At 34.2% G+C, this 16,407-nt stretch overlaps 1 long non-coding RNA gene across 8 annotated transcripts; it reads right to left on the bottom strand.

Moving 5' to 3' along the window:
* Positions 1-409: 409 nt before the first annotated feature.
* LOC132274122 (uncharacterized) lies at positions 410-16,407 on the bottom strand. 8 transcript variants are annotated; one of them, XR_009470338.1, is made up of 6 exons: positions 16,152-16,407; positions 5,129-5,239; positions 3,255-4,702; positions 1,805-1,981; positions 1,375-1,444; positions 410-589 (listed from the first exon to the last, which is right to left on the bottom strand). It is a non-coding gene; the product is annotated as an uncharacterized LOC132274122 (long non-coding RNA). The 8 variants fall into 8 exon arrangements; XR_009470341.1 differs by lacking the exon at positions 5,129-5,239 and adding an exon at positions 1,243-1,271; XR_009470340.1 differs by lacking the exon at positions 5,129-5,239 and having other exon boundaries at positions 3,255-3,384; positions 4,125-4,702.

The following is a 16,407-nucleotide window of genomic DNA, read 5'->3' as shown; positions in this document are numbered from 1 at the left end:
TGAGGTCATAATTTGCACCATTCAAAGCTGTAACACACAAGGGAAAGAAATCATTGAAAGTATGCAGGGGTTCACAACTCTTTAATGGTAAATTCCATTTGGCAACTGTTGGTATACTTACCAAAGGACCAATGGTTTATAACCTCCCCTCCTCTTTGAGGGGAGGGGTTCATGTCCAGGCATGGGCAAAAGTGTGCGTTTGCTTTAAATAAATAAATAACTATTACTATGCTAGTTGAATTTCCTGTGTGTATAAAAACAAAGCAAAACAAGCTCAAGACACTGAAATAAGAAAATTAATCTCAACCTGACTATTTGTGTTCTGTCAGCATATATTTCAACCTCAGCATATATTTCAACTATTTAGTTACATTTGAACTCTGACAAAGGTTTTCCTACAGCAATGAAGTGAAGGTCCAATAGAGACTTGAAACCAAGGTTTTCAATACAACCTTCAACAGACTTCCAAAACAATTCAATTTACACATTTAACAGGGACAAAAAAAAAAAAAAAAAAACCTTACACCAAGGATATGGATGATCTGTACATCATTGGCTTACTGGGTGTCTGAACTTAAGCAACAACTCCCTGAAGCATGGTGGACATCAGAATCAAATTTGTAGTGTTATTATAAGATGATGAAATAATTGATTGGAACATTAAAAACTGACAAGGCAACCAAATTATAAGATGATGAAATTTAGTGAAAAAACAAAATAATTATATCTGCTGCACCAGGATACATGATAAACGATCAAATCTAAATAAGCAATAGCATTTTTTTCTCAAAATGAATGAATGGACTAATAAAAACCATGAAAAATATATCAATATTTGATGTATTTGTGGCACTCAATGTGGGGCCTACTAGTTTTAGGAAAACAATTCAAAGACTTAGTTGTAGTATGATTGAGAGATCAAGCAATTTTTGTATTATTTTACCAAGGTTTTATAAAAAAAAATATATTAAAACAGGTCATCCAGGTTTTAAATTTCAGAGACAATTAAAAAGTATGCTAACCTGGCATAACTCTAACCTACAACAATACTTCTTTTTTTGGCTGAATGATTCAAGTAACCTTCTATGGTTGTGCAACATGTACAAAGTGTAGTAAGGCAATGAATGTTTTTTTCTAACGAGAGATTACAAAGTTCACTGAATAGTGATTCACCAGCCAAAAACTCAATACAAATTTCATATTTCAACTACAAAATAAAAATAAAATAAGGCTATAGTTTACCTTCAGGATATTCTATAATCCACCAATTTCTGTCCAAACATCGAACATGACAATAAAATGCTTATCAAATCACTCAAGGAGATTTTATTACTGCCAATAATGAAATTGATGTTGACATGAAAGTATATATACCTTCCTTCTTGTCGACCTTTCAAGGATACATGAAGTAGCTGTAATTTCAAGGTCTTTCTCTTCATCCTTCCTGTACCCAAATTAAGATGGCAATAACATGAGAAAACAAACTGAGTGCAACAAGCACTAAAAGATGAGCATCCTTTAAAATTTTATCCATTTCTAAGCATGGACAGCTCTACATGCTTGCCACTAAGTAGACTGTTAAATTTTTTACACAGGAATTTATCTTATATTTGAAAACTTGCAATAAAAAAAGATGCTAGTCCACTCAAAGAAAGCAAAAATGAAATCGTGGAATGCATTTTACATATGACCAAATAGATTAACTTATCAGTTTTGATTGATCACTTGGGAGTAACCATGATTTCCCTCGTCATAAGCACATTCACAAATTAGCAATTTGTTCCACAACAAAAACCAATTATACCATTAATTGTGAGGTTGACTTTCTTTCTCATCTATAGTGGATAAGACATGTAAGGGCCCTTGGGACATTTTACGTCCAGCTTCCAGCACTTCCCTTACCTCTCTCTCTTTCTCCAACTGATCCTGTAGTCTTGTCAGCTGTGAGTACAAGTCACGCATTTTGTCGATGAAGTCTTCTCTGCCATGTTCGGACATAGATGCAGAAGTATGTAAGAGCAATTATTGAGATTAACATCCGAGCATTAAAATGAGAAGGAAATGAAAAAGAACATGCTAGTTTAGATGAAACTATTCAAAAATTTCCATCATCAAACAAAATGGAACAGAGTAATTATGCTCCCATGTGATTAAGAAACTAATTTGAAGAAGAATATAGAGTATAAAATGTATTGATTTCAAACGATTACATCAAGTAAACTGTATAGAAAATTTTAGTTAAAGCAAACAGAGAAACAACTCTCTTAGGAAAATAAGAAAAGACTGATTTAACTCCAATCAGTGTCAAAGCTTCTATTTGTGAAGGAAACCATGGGAACAGCCTCAATAACAGTTTATAAACTAAGAAGATAAAGAAATTATGAAAACTTGTTACAACAGAGGAAGGGGCTATCCCTTATATAATACAACAACTAATGACACTCGACTTTATCTAGACAGACTCTTAAGCTTCCCACACAATCTGTAACACCTTTAATATTTATATATCACTCCTCACTTCCCTATGCTACATTAACAGACACTTAGTAATAACTCAACAACACTTTTCTCCCAACTACTTGGGGTACGCCAATCGCACTATATACTAAACGGTCTCCTCCATGTAACCCATTCTACCTTGATTCAATGATTAACATCGTGTCCAATTTTCCTTTATTATGAATGATTGAGCCTAAATAAAGGAAATGTTCATTTTTTTGTACCTCTTGATCCTTAATTTTCACTTCATCCCTATTTGTATTTCTACATTTATTAATATATTCAGTTTTATTCCTATTTATCTTAAACCCTTTTAATTCTAGAGCTTCCCTCCAAACCTCCAGGCTCCAATATAGCATTTACTCCTTCTCCAGTCACTTAGTAATACAAACATAATTACTTCTTTATGGGACAAAAAAATAAATTGACTTCTTCATAACATGACAGTTCGTCAGTTCCAAGGCACCATTGTTGCATCAATAGTTCATATCCATTACAAGCTCACAATCTGCAAACGTGCTACAGCACCACAAGCCCTTTTTGGGTATTCCATGCGTCGAGATATTTTTCATGATGATGCCATTATCTCAGATGTGACTTAGAGCACCAGATAAATTTCAAGGACTCAATTTTTCTCTCACCCATCAGCCTCCATTAATTTATCTGTTTCAAATCAATTCTCCTATGTTTTTTTTTTGTTGGGGGGGCTGGGGGGGCGTGCAACACTTCAATATCAATCAGTGGCAATGGATTACCATGTGCTATTTGATCATATAGCTGAAGCAAGTTCAGCAACTATTATTCAACTACTGGCTCCACACTTGAGAATCCAGATAAGTGCCTCGCCCCTCCTTCTTCCCCTGCTCCATGTCTTTCAAAATTTTCCTGCCCCATAATAATACACCTGCTAAGTTGGACATTTCTAATAGGATAGTCTCACTATGAACAGAAGAAAAGTGAAATGAAGGAAATTTTATAACAAGAAAGATTAATTCTAGGAGTAATTTAAGTAAAAAAATTCAATGAAGTTCTCAATTCTAAATTATAATTTAACAAATTGATTTGTTGTTTGTAAATTTTAGTTACTGCCACTTTGTATTTACTATTTAATATGTTAGGCACCAAAGGGAATGCTCTATGTATAAGCTATCCCTTTATTCTATAGATGTAATGCAAGTCTTACTTGGCAATCCAACTCAACATGTATAAACTATCCCTTTATTCTCTTTCCTCGTATCGAGAGACTGAATTGAAGAAAAAACAAGCTACATATAAATATATGACAAACAATCCATAATAGAGAAGATACCTCAATTTGGAATGCTCAATAGAGATTGCCTAACTCCAAATTTTCATGCAGAGCAACTCACCTAGAGGTTATTTTGCTGACCTAAAGGTTTAACTGAAGCAAACTAAGGTTTTTGAGAGCAAAATTATGCCCACGTCCATATAAGCTTAGATCATTCTAGAAGCATAAAATCCCCCAAAAGAAAATATAATCAAAAGCACTATCATTAAATGTTACTATATTCATTGATCTCCTCCAACGTGGTGCATACCTCATATTCCTCTTTTAATTTTAGTTCATAGAATGGACATTGTGAGCAGTCTCCTTAAATCGATACCTGAGTTTTCCTCAAATAGTTCATGTTTCTTTCATTCAGCCAAAGATTTGCTTCATCAAGTTCCTCTACTCCCTTTTTCTTTCAACCTAAAATTCCTCCACATTCATTTGAAATTACCTTCTGTGCTGGAGAGACTCTAAGGTCAACCATGTCCCATGGTGATCATAAAAGTTTTTCTTCTTGCTATATATTCCAACAATACAGCAGCAGAACCTGCCATAACATTGATAATTAACATAACACAAAGGACTGCAAAAATAAATCAGATGCAGATAATGTCAGAACTGGAAAGGAAAATGGAGTCTTGGAATTTTGACTATTTCAGAGAGGATTTCTCCTGTTTCTCTCAACAAAGAAATCTTTCAAGTGGATTCCTGTTAGCACTGTAAGTCCATAATAAAAACGATCAGAGGACCAAAATCGTGATAAGAGTAACCTCTGAGAAAAAGAGCACATTAGTTGAATATGAAATAAGAGTCACCCCATGAGGATCACAAAATTAGAGAAAGAGCACTATAAAAGGTTCGAAATTGTACTCAACTTATCATATCACTTCTGGAAGAATGGCCATTTAATTCCTGCATTAGAAGAATTACATGACAGCAACTTCAGATAAAGATATATCACAACAATAGGAAATTGTGTATTTTTTTATGTGCACCTTGTTATGGATGTGCTATAATAACATCTTATAGAAGAAAAAAATTGATAAGCATAAAAGAGATCAGCATAAGAGCAAGTTCACAAAACCTACAATTTCTTGAAGATTATACAATTAAACAAGTATTTTTTTGTCCAGCTAGATACGTATTATTTCACTGAACTGGGATGAGCAGAAAGAATTCTTGCACATCTGAAACGAGTGTAATCAGTTCAACTCAGCAAAAGAGTTCTTGCATATCCGACACGGGCACACACACAATAAAATCCAACGGTACAGCTGTAACAAAGAAGATTTGTAGAAGAATGCATATTTAAGGAACTTTGCTTATTCTTGTAGTCACCTTATATTTATATCTAATAATGATTTGTAATGCACAATAGGGTAGGTTGCCCTCTACACCAACTGGCATCAGCCAATGTTCATAACATGCCCTTCTCCTGCTACTGATAGCCTACAACAAATTTGAAATTGTTAAATTTGGATGCGGAAATAAGAAATGCAAATACGAAAAGGGAAGAGAGAAAGATGGAGAACACGTGCATATACATGGTTCGTCACTAAAGCCTACATCCATGGACAAAGAGTCACTAACGGCTACATTTCTATTATTCAGATCTGTTTATTGCTTGAGTACAAAGAGCCTATATATAGGCATGGTAAAGATAAGAATATATATGGAAGGTGTAAAATAGTCAAAGGAGGCACCGTGATTGGTGGAGGATTTTGCTCTACCGTTATATAGAAATATTTATAATTGGAAGGAAATTGACTGGATCACTGTGAGTGGTGGAGGACTTTGCTCCACGATTATAGAGAAATATTTATATATTTTAATGATCCCCCTCAAGTTGGAGCATGAATATCATGAATGCCCAACTTGACAAAGAAATGACTCAAAAGATGATGAGAAGGTATCCCGAACAAAGCCAGGGAATTTGTGAGATATAATTTTTGTAATTGGCAAATTTTGATATCAAAACAAGTCTGATCGAGTTGTAATTTCAAGTTACCATATCAGGATCGAGATCGGCTGCGGAATTGGAAGGTTGTTCATACTGAGATTTACGAACAAGGAAAGAACAACACTTTAGGAAGTTGTTTCCCACTTAAGACACTATACCTATATGGCATATTCTTTAAGTTACCAAAAACATAATTTTTCCAAGTTTTTCAAACATTCTTCAAAATTCTGTCAAGTGAGAACCGGTACCAAGCTTAGGAACCGGTTCAAGAACCATAGCTTCGAAGAAACCATTCTGTCCTTTGGGAACCGGTTCCACTTCCTGGCTACCGGTACCAACTGCTGATACAATTTAGGATTTTAGTTTCCTCATTCTGTTCAAACTTCCTATTTGGTTTAGAATACTACCTAAAGTCCTATGCACGAAAATTACATTTTCATATGCATATCTAGGTCTTTGAATATTCTATATAAACCTCGATTTACATCTAGGTTGATACGGCTTTTGCACTACAACTTCATAATTCTTAAAAGCCTTAGAAAGATATCTTTGCATAAAATCAAAGTTGATTTTTCTGTCATTCTTTCTAGAATACACACATAAACACAAGAGTGAGTTTAAAGTGTTGTTCAAATCTTGATCGTGACCAAAGTCTTGCATCTACAACAATAAAAAAAGCAGATCTATACTTCTCCTACAAATTCAGCTATTGAAGAACAGGGGTGAAGTGATCATACTTTGAAAGGGTCAAAGCATTCGAGGAGTGTTGTTTAATCTACCAACAATCCTTCTACAGAGATCAAGAGTAAGCCTAAAGTCAAGTACCTTTGGACGAGACGTCGCAAAGCCAGAGGATTGTCAGCTATTGGTATTTGGTAGAACAATAAGGTGTGAGCCTGAGTCAAAATCCATTGTACTTCGTTTCAAAAATAGTGGATCGGTTTACTTTGGATTGCATAGTCTACGAGCTTTTTCCCGCGTAAACAGTTGGTCTATTTTACCAATTAGGGTTTCCTAGCTAAAAATCATGGTGTTATCTCTAAAAATCCTGGTGTCATCTCTAACTCTAATACAAAACTTTCTACGCAAGTAATCTTCTGCTCCACAACTCACAAATTGGTATCAGAGCCAATCTCTACACATTGAGTTGATCCTCGTGGAAAGTTTTGATTGTTTTTTGTTTCATCATGTCTTATGCGTTGAAAGAAGGTGGTTCTAATCAACGTGTTCCTTTATTTGAAGGAAACGATTATAATTTTTGGAAATCTAAGATGAGGGCCTATTGGCAAAATTCAGGAGGTAAAACTTGGGCTGTAGTTGAATCTGGTTATACACCACCTACAGAAGATAAAACTGTGGATGGTAAAGAAATCAAAGTTTTTAAAGATGCCTTTACTTTTGTTGCTGTTGAAACTGAGCGTAATAATGCTAATGGAAAAGTTTATATGCAATTATAAATTCTGTTGTTCCATCTGAATATACTATAATTTCTGATTGTAAAACTGCTAAAGACGTTTGAGATATTTTGCAGGTTACTCAGGAAGGGACTTCAAAAGTGAAGCTGTCCAAAATTCAAATGATTTCTCATAACTTTGGAAACATTGTGATGAGAGAAGATGAATCATTTTCTGATTTTTATTCTAGTCTTCTTGAAATTATTTCTGAACTGCGTCACTTAGGCAAAAAAGTTAGTGTTGGGGCAACGGAAGCACGCGAACAATGAGGATCCAATAAAAGCCAACAAAGCAATCACACATAAACACAAGATATACATGGTTCAGCCAAAATCTGCCTACGTCCATGAATGAGAAGAGATTCCGCTATGATTCGTAGAGAAATCACAACAATAGAGTACCAGTACCACGTACATGTCATTTTATCATGTACCACTCCACGAGCCTATCTCCTCGCTAACAGTGTTACCGGTATTTTTCTCACTTTATTAAACCATAAATTACCTCTACCCATCAACTCTCTCATGAGATTACATCTCTCTCATTCTCATAAGTCTCAACCCAAAGCCTACGTATCTATTTATATAGTTCCAAACCCAATTCCTGGTTGGACAAGGATTACAATTTCTTAGAGGCCAAGACTTGCCAAATAAGAAATTACCAAACATAATACAAATCTAAAATAGAAACATAAGTAGAATAGGAATTTGTGTCACAAATTCCAACAATCTCCACCTTAAATCAAATTCCATCCAGCCAATCATCGCTTCCACGACATTGATGAAGACAATTCTGTTGCAGCTTCAATCTTGACGATTGCAAAACTTCGATTGTCCACACTATACGCTCGATCAGTCAAACCTCTAAGGCTCCACCTTGACAACTTGAGCTCCATGCCATGTAACCAAGCCGATTGACTCCACCTACAACTGAAGCCCGTTGCAGCACATGTTAAGACTTCTTGTGTTTTCTAGATCTCCTTTACCTTTGGCTCTGATACCAATTTGTTGGACAACGGAAGTGTGTGAAACATAAAGATCCAACAATTAGTGATAAGAAAATCTGTGAGAAAATCTTAAGGTCTTTACCTAAAAGATTTCAAATAAGGGTAAAAACTATCACTGAACATTGGGATTTGTCTATTTCTAAAGTAGATGAAGTTGTAGGTTCATTAAAAAATTTTGAGATGCAGAATTTTGATTTAAATCAAAAGGAGAAGAATCTTGCTTTAAAATCAACACAGTTTGATAATTCTGTCGATGACAATTGTGATGTTGAAGTTGCTTTTATGATAAGGCAATTCAATCAGATTTTGCCAAGACAACAGAGGAGAAGGAATGGCAATGGGGCCAATCCTAATTTTTTTGATAAGGGGTCAAAATTGAGATTTAATGAAAAGAAAGTAGAAGAGCCAAAAAAAGTTGAATTCACTTGCTGGAATTGTAGTGGCAAAGGTCACGCAACCAATATTTGTCCTAGTCATAAGAAAGATCAAAATGATAGGAATAGAGGAAAAGCAATGAAAGTTTTTATTTTTGAAAATTCTGCTTCTAGTGATAATGATTCTCCTCATGATGATTGCAATGATTTTTCTTATGTTGTTTTTCTTGATAAAGGTCCTCATGTTGTTTCTTTGTCTGACTCTGACATTTTAGATGATGAAGCCAATGAAGTTCTTGATGAACATGTTCAAGAGGATGAAGAAAAATTGAAGAAGATGTTCGAAGAAACTACTGAAGTCAAATTGACTGTCAACAAGTTAGCAAAGGAGCTTATTCAAGCAAAAGAAGAGAATGAATATCTAAGAAAACAGATTGATGAAGGAAAAAGAAAAGGTTTTAAAAGTGATTCAATCATCTCTGATCTCAACTGTAAAATCATCACTCTTGAAAATAAGGTAAGTAGTGCTAACTCCTTGAAAGAATATTTTGCTCTGAGAATTAAATATAGTGAACTTGAATTGAAAAAGGCACAAGATAGACTAATAGGGTTCACTGCTGGTCAAGTCAAATTGAATAAGATAATTAACATTGGTAAGAATGTGAATTATAAGGGTTAGGTTTTGTTAAAGGCTCATCTAGTAGTTAAGTTAAAACAGTTTTTGTGAAACTTGTTGATCATACTATGCCTAATCCGAGTTTGATTGATGAATTGCATTATGATATGTCATATATGCTTAAATTGTTGCATTGCACTTTTTGTGGTAAGAATGGACATAACCATCATTCATGTTTTCATAGGAAAAAGAAAGATTTTTCTAAAATTCATTCTCATGAGGTTCATGTTAAGGAAAAAGGTGCATTCTAAGAAGAAAAAAAAAATTTGTGTCACCTAAGAATTCTAAAGCTAGAAATTTGCCTAAGAAAGAGGTAAAATCTGAAAAATCTTTTCAGGAAGTGAGATTGAAAACTGTGTGGATCAAAAAGGATGATTTGATCAATTATGTGCCAATTGAGCCCTTGGAACTAGTTTCCAAAAGGACTTTAACTTCAAACTAAGTCCTAGGATGATTAGTGATCATGGATTGTGTTTAAATGAAAAATTTTGTTGCCATTGGATGACTTGTTAGGATTAGGGTTTCATTCAGGTTTTGAGTCATTGATCATATTCTTCATGATAATATATGTAAAAATTCTTTCAGATTGAATCATGATCTATCTTTGAACTGCAAATTGAGACACATGATGATTTGATAAAAATAGATTCTTGGATTGTAATCTATACAATGAAAATTTGCATTGATTAGGAGATTTTTAGATTTAAATCTCTTGAATTCATAGTTTTTTATGCACTAGTCTCTAATTGAGAAATTTGATTGAAAATTATTCAATTGTTGACTAGGGTATATTGATCACAAAAACTATAAAGGTTATTGTCTGAAAAAAATAGGAGCATGAAAAAAATAATGAAATAAAACAATATTCGGCACAAAAAAAAAAAAAAAAAAATGAAAAATTTGCTAAATTCTTTGTTAAGGAAAAGGCTACCTATTGAGTTTGGGTCGAAAGCTCCCATTAGACTTTGAAGTGGAACTATTTGAGTAAAAAGAAAGGTGGAGACAAATTGAATTGGGGAATTGTTGTCTGCTCTTTAGAGTGAAAGGCACCTTACCAAGAAAAAATTGCTCAAAAACAATCTTATCTTGATGTTTTTCGATCCATATGGTTTGGACAATGATTTGATGAAATTTGATTGAAAATTGATGAGATTGGATTTCACACACGCATATGAACTTGCTAGATTAATTTTTAAATTTTTTAACAAAATTTGCAAGTTGAATTTTATGTTGTGATTGCTTTCTGAGATTTGAAATAAATTGAAGATTCTGTGGAGTCAAATATTTGTGTTTTTAGATACTCAGAAAATTCTCTAAAAAATTGAATCATGTGTTGACTTAAAGAATTAAATGATCAGTGATTTGTTATTGTTTTAAGATAAAAAATAAAAATAAAAAAAATTGATTGAAAATTTTGAAAAATTCAAAAAGATTTTTTATTTTTAGATTTTAGATTTTTTTTTTTTTTTGGGGTTTATTTTGATCACTAAGTTTTGAAAAACTGGAAAGAAAAGTTTTTTTTTAAAACATTTCTTCTTGGATTCAAGTCTGCAGCACTTGAACCGGTTTCACATGCATTGAACCGGTTCAAGGCTAAAAAGGACTCAATGGAATTGGATCTGCCATACTTGAACCGATTCCAAGTATTCTGAACCGATTCAAGGAGTCTTTTTGGCCTTTTGAAAAAAGACTGTCAAACTTGAACCGGTTCCACTTTGGCTGAACCGGTTTAAGCCTACGAGATAAGGCATTTAAAACCTGTCATGTGCGCGCTATTGGGTTACTCTACACCCTCTCTTGTTGCGATTTTTGAGCTCCTCTCTCATAACTCACATACTCACTTGCATACATAAATATCATCATATATCACTTCATTATTTGTTCCTCATTCCATACTTAATTGTCATTACATGCTTGGAATCTAAAAATCATTGAAGATTGAGAACAAAGATTGAAATTTTGTATTTGAAATTGAAATTGGGTTTAAAGTGGAAGACGGAGTTTGGGAATTGAAACACTAAAAGGATTGGTTAAGTGATTGAATTCTTGGGTTGCTGAAGCTTCTAAGTGTGATTGGGATTACACTCTTGTTGTGGTGTTGATTTTGTGGGGAATTGAAGATCGAATCAAGCTTTCTCTATAACACCTTTGGGGTTGCACACCAGGTGTTCGACAAAATTCCCGAAAGAAGTTTGAAAGCTCAAACCAAAAAATCCTATGAATCAAATGGCACCAAAGATATCTAAGGAAGCTAAAGGCAAAGGAGTTGCGATTCCAAAGCCTCCCAAAAGAGCAAGAACGGGCATTGTCATCCGAGAACCCCAAGGTGGTTCTAATGCTCTGAGAAATACTTCTCCCACTCCTATGGCGACTGATTCTCCATCACAAGAGATACCAGCTGGGTATCCCTTTGTCTCAGCCACTGGGAAAGTCAAGTTTGAAGAAGCTCACTTCTATAATGAACTTGCAAGGAAGGCATACACCGACGTCTACAAGGATGTCTACAGGGCCTGCTCCTCCAGATCCATCTTTGGTAGCTGAGGATGATGATAAGGAGTGATGAGGTGGTGATGAGGGTAATGAGGATGATGGTGGTGATGAGATTATTGATGTTCTTCAAACTTTATTTTTGGGAGTAGATGCTTGATATTTTGTTCTCTAATCATGCATCATGACATCATATTTTATTGACATAGTCATTATTATGTGGATTTTATTATCTTTTTGGTTGAATGACACGTTTAACTGCTTTGACTGTTTCTCTATATTTTCTCTACTCTAAAATTGTTAACTTTGTCAATTTGTTCCAAAAAGGCCGAGAACAATGGATAATTAATGGCGAAAAAATTTGAAAAATGGATAATTTATTCAGGGGGAGTTTTTATATATTAATTTATTAAATTTTCACCAATAATTTTGCTTGATCTATGTGCAGGAAATAAGGTAAAATTTTGTCCGAGAGAAGAAGAGAACAGAGAAGAAAAAATTATGTGTTCTTAACAAATTGTAATCTATTATTTTTCTGCTTAGGTAGATTATATTTGTTTTTAGGGTTTTGTCACGAAATTGCCAAAGGGGGGAGATTGTGAGATATGATTTTTGTAATTGACAAATTTTGAAGTCAAAACAAGTCTGAGCGAGTTGTAATTTCAAGTTACCATATCAAAATCGAGATCGGCTGCGGAATTGGAAGATTGATCATACTGAGATTTACGAACAAGAAAAGAACAACATTTTAGGAAGTTGTTTCCCACTTAGGACACTATACCTATATGGTATATTCTTCAAGTTACCAAAAACAGAATTTTTCCAAGTTTTTCATACATTCTTCAGAATTCTATCAAGTGGGAACCGGTACCAAGCTTGGGAACTGGTTCAAGAACCATAGCTTCGAAGAAACCGTTATGGCCTTTGGGAACCGATTCCACTTCCTGGCTACCGATACCAACTGTTGATACAGTTTAGGATTTCAGTTTCCTGATTGTGTTCAAACTTCCTATTTGGTTTAGAATACTACCAAAAGTCCTATGAACGAAAATTACCTTTTCATATGCATATCTAGGTCTTTGAATATTCTATATAAACCTCAATTTACATCTAAGTTGATACGGCTTTTGCACTACAACTTGATAATTCTTAAAAGCCTTAAAGAGATATCTTTGCAGAAAATCAAAGTTGATTTTTCTGTCATTCTTTCTAGAACACACACAAAAACACAAGAGTGAGTTTAGAGTGTTGTTCAAATCCTGATCGTGATCAAAGTCTTGCATCTACAACGATCAGATAAGCAGATCTATACTTCTTCTACAAATTCAGATATTGAAGAACAGAAGTGAAGTGATCACACTTTTAAAGGATAAAAGCATTCGAGGAGTGTTGTTTGATTTACCAGTAATCCTTCTACAGAGATCAAGAGTAAGCCTAAGGTCAAGTGCCGTTGGACGGGTAGTCGCTAAGCCAGAGGGTTGTCAGCTATTAGTGTTTGGTAGAACGATAGAGTGTGAGTCTTAGTCAAAGTCCATTGTACTTTGTTTCAAACATATTAGATCGGTTTACTTTGAACTGCACAGTCCACGAGCTTTTTCCCGCGCAAACAGTTGGTCTTTTTTACCAATTGGGGTTTCCTCGCTAAAAATTCTGGTGTCTTCTCTAACTCTATTACTTTACTTTATTTTATTATTGCATGAGATTAATTGATTAATTGCTAAAATAAGTAAAGTTAGAAAGACACAGATCTGTTTTTAAAATACAAAACTTTCTACTCAAGTACTCTTCCGTTCCATAACTCACAGAGTTGACCAGATTTTGTTGGTAAATGACCAGATCTTACCAGGGAAAATAAACTGGAACTCGCCAGGGAAAATGGCTGGAACTACGCCAGGGAAAATGGCTGGAACAATGCCAGGAAAAGGCCAGAACTATGTTGGGAAAGGAATGTGAAGACATAGAGAATATGCTCCATGATAATAATTTCAATACTCCCCCTCAAATTTGGATGCGGAAATAAGAAATGCAAATACGAAAAGGGAAGAGAGAAAGATGGAGAACACATGCATATAGTTTGGCACTAAGGCCTACATTCACGAACAAAGAGCCACTAAGGGCTACATTTCTATTATTCAGATCTGTATATTGCTTGAGTACAAAGAACCTATATATAGGCATAGTAAAGATAAGAATATATGGTAGGTGTACAATAGTCAAAGGAGGGTGATTGGTGGAGAATTTTGACCACCGTTATATAGAAATATTTATAATTGGAAGGAAATTGACCGGATCACCGTGATTGGTGGAGGATTTTGCTCCACGATTATATAGAAATATTTATATATTTCAAAAGAAATCAATCCATGAAGGTATAAAACCAGGCTGAGGCTAGTGATAAAAATAATCTCAAACCATGAAGTTGATCTGATATAGGTGCATTAAAAAATGCCGAATGTGGCCCAGGTGGATTGCATTAGCTAAAAAATGGGACAGCAGAAATGACCGAGCTAAAAAAAAGGGCATTCCTTAATTAAAATAGATATATCTCGATGATCTAATGTATTCATCATGTAGTAGCAAAGACTAATGAGGGACAGCACCTTATCCCCACTACCATAATTAACGAAAACAGTTAAAAGGAACAACATATAAAGGCAACTTTTGACTTAACTTCTGCTAGAATATTCTTTTTGCAGTCCACACACACACACACACACAAGATTTTATAGAAAGAAAAAAAAAACTTATAAGTTGATTGGTAGGATACTAAATAAGTGTTTCTTTCGTTCTTCAACAACATGCAGCATCCTGTTTATTGATTAATTAGACTTACAAGCCCAAAATTAGGATTATGAACTCCAGGCTGGTCAAGAAGCCGTTTTGATCCATGGGGAAGTGTATATAATAGTTGTTCTAATTCTTACAATTTTTAAGTGTACCAAGTGACAATGAACTAGATGCAGATTTAATGTAACACTTTTTACAGAAATTTTCAGTATATAGAAGAGTATTAGCAACAGAGCATGCTAAGCCCCTACATATCAATTACTCAGCCAGACATGAATGATTTGAAAACACCATTCCAACTTCAAGATATAGATTATGACAGCTTTAATGGTGGTGGAATAGGATCTGGATTTTCGTAGTGTTCCATATATAGAAACTCTACTTCATATGGTGTACAGCTACCAAAGTGTAACTAACTATTTTAGCACTAAATATCTAAAACTTATCTCAAAATACAGTGAAACATCTAATTATTTATATTTTGAATGTATTTGAAGAAATGGGTGGAAAACAAAACACAAAGCTATAGGTCCCAAAGATAAAGCATTCATCCAAAATTCAAAATGAAAGAGAAAAGCATGTGAATTTCGGGGCTTCAAAATATCTTGTGATTAATTATTTTCTTTGTAAGCAAATGAGTAACCCAATTAAAAAGTAAATAAGACATTTTGATGATATAAAATAGAGGCCTGCTCTTAGAAAAAACTGCAAGACAGTTTGAACATTACATCACATAACTTTTCAATTTCTTGGAAACCACAAGCATAGGAAGAACAAATCTGGAAACAGAACCACTAAGCATACAATACATTGTGCATATTTGTGTGTGTAACTACATAATGATTAGCTTAAGTACTGAATGACTAACTCACTCAAAGGTGACAACACTCAATATGATGAAATATAGTGCTCGCATATATGATAAAATCACGATTACACAAAATAAAGTTCGACACCATTTTCAACTTTAATGTTTTTGTCCAACATTGTAAACTTTATCATTGTCATCCACTAGTGAACTCACATCCAATATATATATATATATGATTAGAGAACATTTGAATCACTTAGATATCTGGTGCCATTTCAATTGTTTGGCCCAAAAATAAATAAATACCCGGTACAAAATCCGCAGTCAATCCCAAATTGTGGTGATGTATAGTTCAAGAGCAACATAACACAATACAAATCAACAATGTAAATATACTTAAAGGATAACAAAGAACCAAAGGCCCTGTTGCCTAATGGTATTTCCTCTACCTCCCAAAGTGGAAAAGTCAGGGTTTGGGTCTCAGTATGGACAAATGGGTGAATGAGTTTCTTGCAAATGAAAAAAAAAAAAAAATTAAAAAAAAATTAATGCATTGTGAATTCAAATTCAACTACACTGTTCCAACAAAGAGAAGGAGAAATTAAGTTTACATTATTGCCAATTTTCCACCACAATAATGCAAATAATTGGGCGGTCCAGGTGGGATACCGCCATTGCCCTGAAACACAACCTCCATTGATCATCATTTTTTCACCAATCAGCAAACCAATATCTACTAAATATTGTGATTTCATATCCAGTGACAATGCATATATCATTAAAAATGTTTACGACTGATATCGTACCTCAAAGGGCTTCGTGATTTGGGCAGTCATCGTGTGATTGAAGACTAAAACTCGCAGATTCAATCATCGAAAACCTTAAATCACATTGATCAGATTCGAATCGATCAGAGTGTAGCCAGCCATAGAAAGGATAGATAAATTGAAAATATGGTCCGTATACGTAAAGATTTAGGAAATATGAGGATCAGAGGCGTAGCTACAATACGTACTTTTGTACATAAACTATTATCCCCATGTAAGAATATAGCAAATGTAT

This window comes from Cornus florida, unplaced genomic scaffold (genome assembly GCF_030987335.1).
Source record: "Cornus florida cultivar Cherokee Brave unplaced genomic scaffold, ASM3098733v1 CherokeeBrave_3.0.0_Hap2_Chr09, whole genome shotgun sequence".
NCBI lineage: Eukaryota > Viridiplantae > Streptophyta > Magnoliopsida > Cornales > Cornaceae > Cornus > Cornus florida.
The sequence above is the reverse complement of the archived record's forward strand: the minus strand, read 5'-3'. Positions and strand labels throughout refer to the sequence as shown.